Here is a 12,184-nt window from a genome sequence, read left to right on the forward strand (position 1 = left end):
ACGAGTCTCAGAGCGGGTGGTATCGGTATTTATTAATTTGGCAGCGGAATACATCAGAACCGTAGTTAGGAAATATTTTTATCAGAGTAAAACACCAAACTTTTATAAGAATAATTTATGGGGATAAAATCCAAGTTCATTTGATAATACATTGATAGGGATAAACCCTAATTATTGAAAACAAAATGTCTAATTGGTGTGTGCAAAATGCAACATATAAATTACATCAATTGTGGCATAAAACTAACCCTTTTTAGTACTAATGTTGGAAAAAGTGTGTTTTTGTCTTCCTTTTGTATTTTTAGGATTAAATGAGCTCAAATGAACAAAAGAAGCAAAAAGACAGCTAAATCTAACATAAATACAAGAAAAGGAATAAACGTGGCATGCCGGACCCCTCGACCGCATCCTCCCAAACAAGAACAAGAGAACAGAAAGCTGAACACGCCCCGTGCTCAATGACCACGAGGCGTGCCCAAGTGTCTGCAGAAAAGACAAAGCTGTAGAAGCTTCTATCACCCACCACGGGGGCGTGCCCAGCGGACACGGGGCTGTGGTCAACTCTAAAATTCGCAGAATCTAGGGAAATCTTGATAGTACAGATACGCTTCTGCACACGGGGTCGTGCCCGGCGGACACGGGGGCGTGGTCAACTAATGCAGACAAACTGAATTTAATGAAGAAAGAGAAGAAGGGTGGACACGGGGCCGTGCACAATGGACACGGGGCCGTGTCCGGGCTTCTGTGCAAGCTATAAATAGGGGTGTTTGGCTCACTTGCAAATCATCCCTTGGCAAACCACCTCTCTCACACTTCACGCACACTCCACCACCACCACCACCACAACACCATCATCCACCACCATCATCCATCATCCATCATAGAGTGTGTGTAGTAGTCTCGGGATCCAAGATTGATCGTAAGAGTTTTTGACAATCAAAGGCCATGTTTGACTAAGTCTCTTACATCACTTGGCTAAGACAAGCATTTAGTGTAATACTTTTTATTTTTAATCATTTCGCACTGTTTATTTGGTTATGTATTAATGACTTAATAATTAGTTTCTTATGTTGAAGGTGAGTCTTCCTTATCATTTGTCCGTGGTGTCTTGGCATTATTTTACTGTCTATATAAATAAAAGATTTACACCATTCATATCTCCACGGTCTATATGGAAATATGTTGGCTACCTGGTCGGGGGTTAAGGGAATGGTTTGGTAAGAGTCTTGCCTTGTTCAGTGTATAGATCCTGCAAGGACCTGGGTCAAATTTAGTAGGACCTCCTTCAATACCCAATGGTATTAGATGGCGGGGGTCCAAACTCTTTAATCCCCTCATATGTAAACTACTATTAAAACTTTAACCAGGCTACTTAGGACTGTATCCCTGCTGACTCAGACTACTTAGCCGAGGGTAACGTCACCTTCAAAAGAGGGCCCTACCACATTATGCATTAATAACTTAATTAATTATCTTTCAATAATCCGACCCTTTAGGATTGTATCCTTGTTGACTCAAACTACTGGGTTGAGGGTAACGTCACCTTCAAAAGAGGGTCCTATAGTAACTAAGATAATCTCATAAAAAGTGCAAAAGTGCGAAAATAATCAAAGGTTACACTAAAGGCGATTCGGATCCAAGTGATTCATCTTGTCTATCTGTTTTTATTTTTTATTTTTATTTTTATTTTTATTTTTATTTTTATTTTCAGCATTTTAGTTTTTATTTTCTAGTTTAAAAACCTTTTTCTAAAATTTTGATTTGAATAGACGTTGAGGATAAATCGGTATTAAAAGCTCTTGTGTCCTTGGACGACCTCGGTATCTTACCAACAATATACTACGCTCACGATGAGTGCACTTGCCCATATGTGTGTTTGGTGTTAGTAAATATCGTGTTTTATAAATTTAAAACTTGACTAAAGTGGTTAAAAAGGACTAAAAATATACATAAAAATATAGTACACCACACACGCATCAAGTTTTTGGCGCCGTTGCCGAAGACACAAGGATTTTAAGAAAGCTTTAAATCAACGGCCTAATCAGTTTTTCTTGTTTTTCTACTTTTTTAGGATTTTTCTAATTTTTCAGTTTCTGCAGGGCCGTGCCTGGTCGGACACGGGCCGTGCCCAACATTATTACTGGCAGTTTTTATTTTCCGAGTTACAGAGAGCTGAGCACGGGGCTGTGTCGGTGCAACACGGGGCCGTGTCAAACTTCCCAGTAACAGGGATCTGGAAAATAATTACTGTATCTCCAACCACGGGCCGTGTTCATTGAGCACGGGGCCGTGGTGAACCGTCTGACCAACTTTCTTTTTTGTTTTTATTACTGGACTTGGAACCCAGGTGCCACACCTAAACCCTCTACGTAGTGTATGAGCTCCAGTTGCAGCAGAGACATAAAAGAGCCTCTAGACGAACCCAAACCCTTTCTAAGAAAAATACGTAAAGCTAAAAACCAAGAGAAAGTTTCGGGGGACCTACTTCCGATGGCGGACCAACGTACCCTCATGGATTACCTACGGCCCACCGTAGATAATCTTAGCGCTGCTATCAATGCACCGAATGTCGATGCCAACAACTTCGAACTTCGGCCGCATTTGATCCAAATGCTCCAAAATTCCGCAAACTTTCACGGGCTTGCGGATGAAGATCCCCATTTGCATATTACAAACTTTTTGGAAATATGTGATACCTTTCGGATCAACGGAGCATCAAATGACGCCATCCGCCTTCGAATGTTTCCATTTTCATTAAAAGACCGAGCTAAGGCTTGGCTTAATGCCCTCCCAGTTGGCTCGGTAAACACCTGGGATGAACTAGCCCAAAAGTTCCGATATAAGTATTTCCCTCCTGCTAAAACGGCTAAATTAATGACTGAAATTAATACATGCTCACAAGAAGATGGGGAATCCTTATATGAAAATTGGGAAAGGTTCAAGGAGCTAGTAAGAAAGTGTCTTCATCATGGTCTTGCGGTTTGGCAACATGTATCCACTTTCTACAATGGATTGTTGCCACACACAAGACAAACACTTAACTCTAGCTCCGGGGGACTTTTAGTTAATCATCGCCCAAATGAAATTTATAATCAAATTGACGAAATTGCTCAAACCAATTTTCAGTGGCACACCCCCCGAGGCAATAAATCTATTGCCTCGGGCGCCCATAAGGTTGATGAAAGCACTTCTTTACAAGCCCAAATCGAGGCCCTTTCTTCAAAAATCAAAAAGTAGAAATGGCAAAAACGGCCTCGGTTATGGCTTGTGAAGGGTGTGGTGGGCCACATGAAAATTAGAGTTGTATAAAAGAATTAGATGATCAAATAGAAACGGTAAACTACATTAATAATAGACCTAGGCCGTCGGGTCCTCCAACGGGTACCTACAACCAAGGATGGCATAACCACCCTAACCTTGGTTGGAGAGAACCTAGCAATAGTAGTAACCAACAAAATCTAAACCAACGAACAAACTTTCAGCAACCAAGAAATGAGTCACAAAACTTCTCTCAACAACAAGGGTGACGAGAGAGGCTTGAAGATACTGTATCTCGCCTCATCTCCGACACCGAAAAGAAAAACTCGGATTGATTTCAACAATTGGAATCGAATTTTAGAAATCAACAAGCTAGTATTCAAAACATTGAAAAACAATTAAATCAAATAGCTCAAAATTTCTCCGAGAGAGCACAAGGCGTGTTAACAAGTAATACCGAAACCAACCCAAAGGCACAAGTACGTCTCATCACATTGAGAAACCGTACCGTGGGTCACGAAGAGGCCCCATTGCCTTCAGCTGAAACGAGCCAGTCTAGCCAGGCCACAACTTCGTCAACACTCCAACAAGAGACGACTCCTACACCAAATCAAGAACCGACCAAGAATCCTCCGATTCCATACCCCGGTCAGCTAGTCCGTCAAAAGACCGATGATCAATTCACAAAGTTCGAAAAATTACTAAAACAATTGCATGTTAATATTCCATTTATTGAAGTGCTAACCCAAATGCCTAAATATTCAAAATTTATGAGGGACTTCCTCACTAACAAAAGGAAAATTGAATCATTGCAATTAGTTAATTTAAGCGAAGAATGCTCCACCTTGCTACTCAACAAACTCCCACAAAAGAATATCGATCCTTGAAGCTTCACAATCCCTTGTTCGATTAGGGAATCCCCCATTCGTAATGTACTAGCCGACCTCGGGGCTATCATAAACCTCATGCCCGCATCAATGTTCAACCGACTCGGCCTAGGAAAAACAAGCCCTACAAAAATGAGCATACAACTCGCCGATAGGTCCGTAAAATATCCACAAGGTATCGCTGAAAATCTGTTAGTCAAAGTCAGTGAATTCGTTTTCCCAGCCGACTTTGTCATACTAGATATGGAGGAAGATACCGAATTACCACTCATCTTAGGAAGACTCTTCCTAGCTACGGCCCACGCAGTAGTAGACATGAATTGTGGAACACTAACATTGAGGATTGGAAACAAGGAAATGAAGTTCGGAGTTGGAAAGAGAGTAGAATACGACGATCCGGTCAATTACATGAAGGTCATAGACTCAAGTTTGGATGATGCTCTCTGACGGTGCAACATGGGATGCAACACATCTCACTTGGGTAACATATGACTGGCTTTGGGTCTACCCAAGGACCCTTATAAACGTGGCGCACCACAGAGGCATTCCGCGGAACTATCCTTAGTTTATCTTAGATTAATTTTTATGTTTTCTAGTCTAGTTTTAATTTTCAGGAATAAAACACACTCAAGATGGTAAAGGATACCAAGGGAAACTTGCACCAGCACCCCATGCACAAAAACAGAACCTCCCCAAAATTTTTCTTCGTTACAGCAAGTTCAGCACGGGTCGTGCCCACCCAACACTGCCCCGTGCTGCACAATCTGCAAGAAATCGCCCAGTTCAGGTAACTGGACACGGGGCGTGTTCACTGGACACGCCCCCGTGCCCAGGCTCTGTTTCTCTTTAAAAAATCCTGTTACTGGCAATCTGAACACGGGGCCATGCCCGGTCACCACGGGCCCGTGTCCAGACGCCCAGTAACATTAAAAATTGTTTTTAAACACACTTTTACACATTTAATCAACCTAAAAACTTATTTTTGGGACACATTGAGGACAATGTGTAATTTAAGTGTGGGGGGGATACTAAACCTTGAATTTTTGCAAGTCCTAATCACAAGCCTTACACAAAACTCTATTGGAACCGCTAATCACCCCAATTTTTAAAAAAAAAAAATTCAATTTTTTTACTTGTCTTGGTTTAAGTTGGGAATTACAAGTTTTAAAAAGGTAGTATTTTTACAAATTTACAATCGACAGCGTCGTGATAAAAATAACCAACATAAGAAAATTATGAAACGACATGACAAATCTAGTTAAAATTTGATTATATATACTTGATCACATAAAAACCCATTCCCACAAAAGTGAGTTTTGAGCCTTTATTGAGCATACAAATACACATCTTTAAACTAAATGCTCATCTTTCGTTTCTTGTATGAATAGCCGCTTGGTTTCTTACAACTCTAGAAGTTGCCACGACGATACATTCCCGGTCCTTACCAACTTAAACCCAAGTAAATAAATGATGGAGGCATTAGGACTAACCCTTTTTATTTCTACACCATTATTTTTTCTTTTTTTTACCACCTACCCAAAATCCCCCCTAGTTAACTCCTTTGAGCCTAAACCATTTCATTTCTTAACCCACAAAACAAACACCCTTTTACCCACCAAACCCTTTTTTTATTTTAAACCCTTTTATTTTAGTAACAAAGCTCGGTTTTTCATATGACTTTCCTTATGAAAAAAAAATAATAATAATAATTTTGAGGATAAAGCCAAAAGAAATAAACAAACAAGTTTATAAAAAGAACTTTGTTTGAAGAATTGCTTCATCAAAATAAAAAGTTACAAAAAAAATAAAAAGTCTTACGAAAACCGATTCTTTTTACGCCTTTCGCCTTTTTATACTAACCACTAACCCAAACACCTACCTTTACCCCAAGCCTAACCCTTCCCCCAAGTCCTCTTGATATTTACAAAAGTTTATAGTTAAAAAGGAAGAGGATTGATTGCTTGGCAAGCTTATGGTAGGAGTAAGTTCCATGCCGCTCTCGAGTGTTTCACAAAAATACATCTCCAGCCGAGTGTTGAGCGATCTCCCGTGAGGTGTGTGAACTTGTATATAAATGGAATTTTAAAGAGACATGTTATGCCCAAATAAGTAATTTATCTTATGTAATGTTTTAAAAAAATCATGACGAATAGGATTGTAAATAAAATAAAAATAAAACCTAATAAAAATCTTGGAATCCCAATACTCTAAGACAAGCCCAAAAACCTTCTCTTCTACCCATTCCATTTGGGAGTGTAAAGCCACACTATAAAGAGTTTTGCTTGAGGACAACCCAAGATTCAAGTGTGGGGGTATTTGATGTGTGCAAAATGCAACATATAAATTACATCAATTGTGGCATAAAACTAACCTTTTTAGTACTAATGTTGGAAAAAGTGTGTTTTTGTCTTCCTTTTGTATTTTCAGGATTAAATGAGCTCAAATGAACAAAAGAAGCAAAAAGACAGCTAAATCTAACATAAATACAAGAAAATGAATAAACGTGGCATGCCCGACCCCTCGACAACATCCTCCCAAACAAGAACAAGAGAATAGAAAGCTGAACACACCCCGTGCTCAATGAGCACGGGGGCGTGCCCAAGTGTCTGCAGAAAAGACAAAGCAGTAGAAGCTTCTATCACCCACCACGGGGGCGTGCCCAGCGGACACGGGGTCGTGGTCAACTCTAAGATTCGTAGAATCTAGAGAAATCTTGATAGCACAAATACGCTTCTGCACACGGGGTCGTGCCCAGCGGACACGGGGGCGTGGTCAACTAATGCAGACAAACTGCATTTAATGAAGAAAGAGAAGAAGGGTGTACACGGGGCCGTGTCCGGGCTTCTGTGCAGGCTATAAATAGGGGTGCTTGGCTCACTTGCAAATCATCCCTTGGCAAACCACCTCTCTCACACTTCGCCCACACTCCACCACCACCACCACAACACCATCATCCACCACCATCATCCATCATCCATCATAGAGTGTGTATAGTAGTCTCGGGATCCAATATTGATCGTAAGAGTTCTTGACAATCAAATGCCATGTTTGCCTAAGTCTCTTATATCACTTGGTGAAGACAAGCATTTAGTGTAATACTTTTTAATTTTAATCTTTTCGCACTTTTTATTTGGTTATGTATTAATGACTTTAATAACTAGTTTCTTATGTTGAAGGTGAGTCTTCCTTATCATTTGTTCGTGGTGTCTTGGCATTATTTTATTGCTATATAAAATAAAAGATTTACACCATTCATATCTCCACGGTCTATATGGAGATATGTTGGCTACCTGGTCGGGGGTTAAGAGAATGGTTTGGTAAGAGTCTTGCCTTGTTCAGTGTATAGATCCTGCAAGGACCTGGGTCAAATTTAGTAGGACCTCCTTCAATACCCAATGGTATTGGATGGCGGGGGTCCAAACTCTTTGATCCCCTCATATGTAAACTACTATTAAAACTTTAACCCGGCTACTTAGGACTGTATCCCTGCTGACTCAGACTACTTAGCCGAGGGTAACGTCACCTTTAAAATAGGGGCCTACCACATTATGCATTAATAACTTAATTAATTATCTTTCAATAATCCGACCCTTTAGGATTTTATCCTTGCTGACTCAAACTACTGGGTTGAGGGTAACCTCACCTTCAAAAGAGGGGCCTACTACAATAACTAAGATAATCTCTTAAAAAGTCGAAAAGTGCGAAAATAATCAAAGGTTACACTAAAGGCAAGTCGGATCCAAGTGATTCATCTTGTCTATCTGTTTTTATTTTTTTTATTTTTATTTTCAGCGTTTTAGTTTTTATTTTCTAGTTTGAAAACCTTTTTCTAAATTTTTGATTTGATTAGACGTTGTGGATAATCTGGTATTAAAAGCTCTTGTGTCCTTGGACGACCTCGGTATCTTACCAACACTATATTACGCTCACGATGGGTGCACTAGCCCATATGTGTGTTTGGTGTTAGTAAATATCGTGTTTTATAAATTTAAAACTTGACTAAAGTGGTTAAAAAGGGCTAAAAATATACATAAAATATAGTACACCACACACGCATCACTAGTTTATTTAGGTAACTTTTATAGCCATTTTTCCAAGCCTTCAGTGCTCTCCAACTGGCTTCTATTGGGCTTTCACATTATGTTACCTGAAACGCGTTTTTAAAAACATTTTGTCAGCAAGAAATACTGGTGAGTGCATCCCACTTTAATCAAAACAGTTTTATCACTTTAACAGGATTGAGGGCAACCCGCAATTACATTTGCTTGATCTAATCAATTACCCAATCAGTACTGTCAACCCGACTTGTGGGTCATATTACTCATTGGCTAACTCTTTGTCCAATGGTAACGTCTCACAAATTTTGTATACAAAACCCCAACATACCGACAGTAATCGTAGACTTACAAATACTCAATTACTGTTAAGTATAATTTAAAACAATTGAGGTTTTTATAAAAATAGTTTACGAAAAGCAGATGAACTCATATTGCAAGTTTAGATAATACTAAGGCATCCTGAGAATCTCCTGGTTATTATCTATTAAATCAAATAATGCACACGTGTTAGTAAAATAACATTCACACCCCAACCGATGGCAGAAACATTGGGGTGCGAGCACTAGGCATTCAGATTGCTCATGAGATTTCCATAATGCTATTGTTTCAATAAAGATTAATTGATTTCATGCAAATTGTCTAACAAACGTCATCACAAGTATCACATTACAAACCAAGTCATAAATTGTTCAAATTGTTCAAAAGACTAAATTAACTAGGCGACGTTTCTAAGCATCTCCTAGCTTGATTTCCATGTTCCATCACAACCTATCAGCCTGCAACATGTATTAAAATATCAATACAAAGGTATTGGCGAGTATACAAGTTCGATAATAGAATAATAGATTAAAACAACTCATATCCACAATGTAAGTATAAAAATAGTTTCAGCCGTGCTAATGTCGCAGTCCACGCAGTGATAGCTCAAGTATCTCGATGCTTTAGTGTTTACCCAAGACTCAAGGTAAACTAGAATCCTCCTAACAATACCCCCTGAGAACAATGGGAGAGGTGCACCCCCTATAGCGCTACTATTGTTGAGGCGGAGCTAAACACCCTGGATTAAACGTCACATAGCACCAATAGAATACTAGAATGCACAAGTTTTCACATACAAGTAGGATAGAGTTTAGATTGCCAAAAGATTCAAGTTTATATAGAATACATGTTACACCCGAAAGTTTAAAGTAAAAAGGGGATCGAGTATACTCACAGTGATTGCTTAACAGTCACAACTGTTATTGGATCAAAGGGAGCTCTTTTTAGAATTAGCCTGATTAGATTACAATAGGATAAGAGTCGGGCAGAATAACGAGATTACGCAAAGTGTCGGGACAGTCACTAGATCGGATGGCCGTCCGACCGGATGGCTAAGGTGTAAGTGGGAACGGGTGGCTGTCCGATCGGATGCTGTCCGATCGGGTGGTCACTCGACCCAAGTGTCATGTGCTTTGGTTCCTCTGATCGGGTGCTGCTCAATCGGATGGCTATCCGATCGGGTTGCCATTCGATCAAGGGTTCCAATTTTCAAGTTTCTGAAAAAGTTTCTAAATGTTGGAAGATTTCAAAGTTTCAAGGCTACGAGGCAAGTGTCACCTGATAGGGTGGTTGTCCGATCGGACGGCTGTCCGATCGGATTGCCGCTTGATCGGGCGATCCTTGTTCCGTTTACCATTTTGTAAAATTTCTAAGTTTAACGATGACGGTATGGTGCGTGTTTAGACAATGGTAAACTCGTCGGCACACAGCCATTCTGATCGGGTGGGAATCACCCCAGTCCGATCAGTTAACTGCCCGCGATAACGTTTATGTCAAAATCCGTACTCCGGCCATCACTCTCCGGTAGAAATCCATCTCTTTAAGCCGACTCTAGACTAATAATCAAGTCTATAGTCCGTTCAAAACCGGATCTCCCGTTTAAAGTAGAAGATTGAAGAAAAGATGAAGAAACTTAAGTTTTATATGAAAAAGCCTAGATTTAACTTAGATTTAGTGTAAAAACGTATGAAATTCCTTAGATCCAAGCTAGATCTTGCCAGAAATGACGTCATATAGCAGTTTGTACAAACCACCATGATGACATCACCCTCAAGAACTCAGATCTGAGAGATTTCACAATGAAAAGTGTGATTTCAAAGGAGAATCACGTAGAGAATGAAATGTAGATTAAGAAAGTACAAGGATCTAGCCTAAAACATACCGAAATCATCGAGAAAATGAAGAAATGTCGTGTGCGTGCGTCTGGCCGAACAGTGCTGTCACATCAGGGAATAAAGTGATGTGACAGGCCTATTTATAGTGTGGAAAGGAATTGAGGCGGTTATCTGATCGGGTGGTCAGATTGGTATCAGAGCCATAACTATAGAGAATCAGGATAAGTAGGATTACTTGCCCTAGTCTATAGTTCTAGGAATTTTGACTCTTATTTGTTGTTTAAGACTTATGCATTCTACCGTATCTGCTTCCTAGCAGCACATATTCCTGCTAAACTTGCATGCCTTCCCTAAGGCTAACACAATATACACTTGATACTTGAAAACACTGTTAATCAGTGTTTGTATTTTGCACGAGATTTGCCCTCAAGTCAGGAGTGACATCCAAACCTTGATGGGAAAATCTCCATATTATTCTAGTCGGTCTTGTCTGCGGATAAGTACCAACGCTATTAGGGTACGATGTTGTCTAGTTAGAGGTGAAACTCAGACCTTGATAACTAGTCCCACTCTTTGATTTTTACGTCTCGCCAAAGTCTCGGGACTTCCGTTCAATTGGGTACGTGAATGACTAAAAGGACGAATATCGTAGGCCTAACATCGATGACGTATGTGTCTGAGTAAGTCAAGACGCGTTACCTCAATTCGAAAGGGGTTCGAATCACTTTGGTTAGTCACCTTCCTCTACCCGGAACAATCCTATGTTTTATAAGCCTATCTTTTTATGTTATCTCGATTTTATGAATGTAGTCTTAAACTCGATTCTTCGCTTATTTTTGGTATGTTTTTACACTACTCACACGTGTGTCCGCAATCTAAAACGTTAATTCTAATTGCAGATCGAACTAAATTTATGAAGCTTTATTCTATGTGATAATGTGATTGTAAGGCACTAGATGTAACATGGCATGGAATACGAGGGGAAAGTGACGTGTCCGAAACATGGTGGATACGCCGCTGGTACTTCCTATATATAAGTGTTTCTGGCATGTTACCAACTTTCGTACCAAGTACCATGCAAAACCTAGTGTCTGTGGATCGGTGATGATGTTGTTGAATTCTAAACACTATGGAAGGTCTATTTGTGTATTCTATGTGAAATCTATCGTGTACTCTCGTGAAATCTATGCGTAAACTACGTATGTGTAGATTGAGAAACAAAATACGAAACGTAGCCTAGCGTCGAAGACGAGAAGGAAAGTGGCATGTCCGAAACATGGTGGATACACCGCTGGTACTTCCTATATATAAGTGTTTCTGACATGTTACCGAACCCTCGTACCACGCGCTAAGTGAAGTTCGTAGTTTTGTAGGTTCGGGCTGAAGTGTGAAATCTATTTAGGCAAGTCTATGTTGTAAATCTATTTGGGTAATCTATGTGGATCTGTTGGATCGATCTATGCTATTTAATCTATTTGATTAGTCTAATATTGTGGTTGGCGAAGTATGACACCGATGACGAGGGGGACGTGGCGTGATCGAAGCATGGTGGATACGCCGCTGGTACGTCCTATATATAAGTGCTTCTGTCATGTCGCTGAACTTTCGTAATACGTGCCATGTGGGATTTCGTTGGTTGTGAGTTGTTAACACTAATCTATTGGATCTTTAAAACTTTATGGAAAGTCTATTGAAATCTATGGCAATCTATTGAAGTCTATTGAAGTCTATCGAATTTATTGAAGACTATTTGAAATCTATCGCAAACTATTGAAATCTATGTGAAATCTATGATGATAATGATGAGTGTGTGTGTTATGACACGTAG

General features: G+C 39.8%; 1 non-coding gene across 1 annotated transcript; it reads right to left on the reverse strand.

Annotated features, from left to right (window-relative positions):
- Nucleotides 1–2,868: 2,868 nt before the first annotated feature.
- LOC118489923 lies at nucleotides 2,869–2,975 on the reverse strand. The gene has a single exon (XR_004887935.1). It is a non-coding gene; the product is annotated as a small nucleolar RNA R71 (small nucleolar RNA).
- Nucleotides 2,976–12,184: the final 9,209 nt, after the last annotated feature.

This window comes from Helianthus annuus, chromosome 2 (assembly GCF_002127325.2).
Source record: "Helianthus annuus cultivar XRQ/B chromosome 2, HanXRQr2.0-SUNRISE, whole genome shotgun sequence".
NCBI lineage: Eukaryota > Viridiplantae > Streptophyta > Magnoliopsida > Asterales > Asteraceae > Helianthus > Helianthus annuus.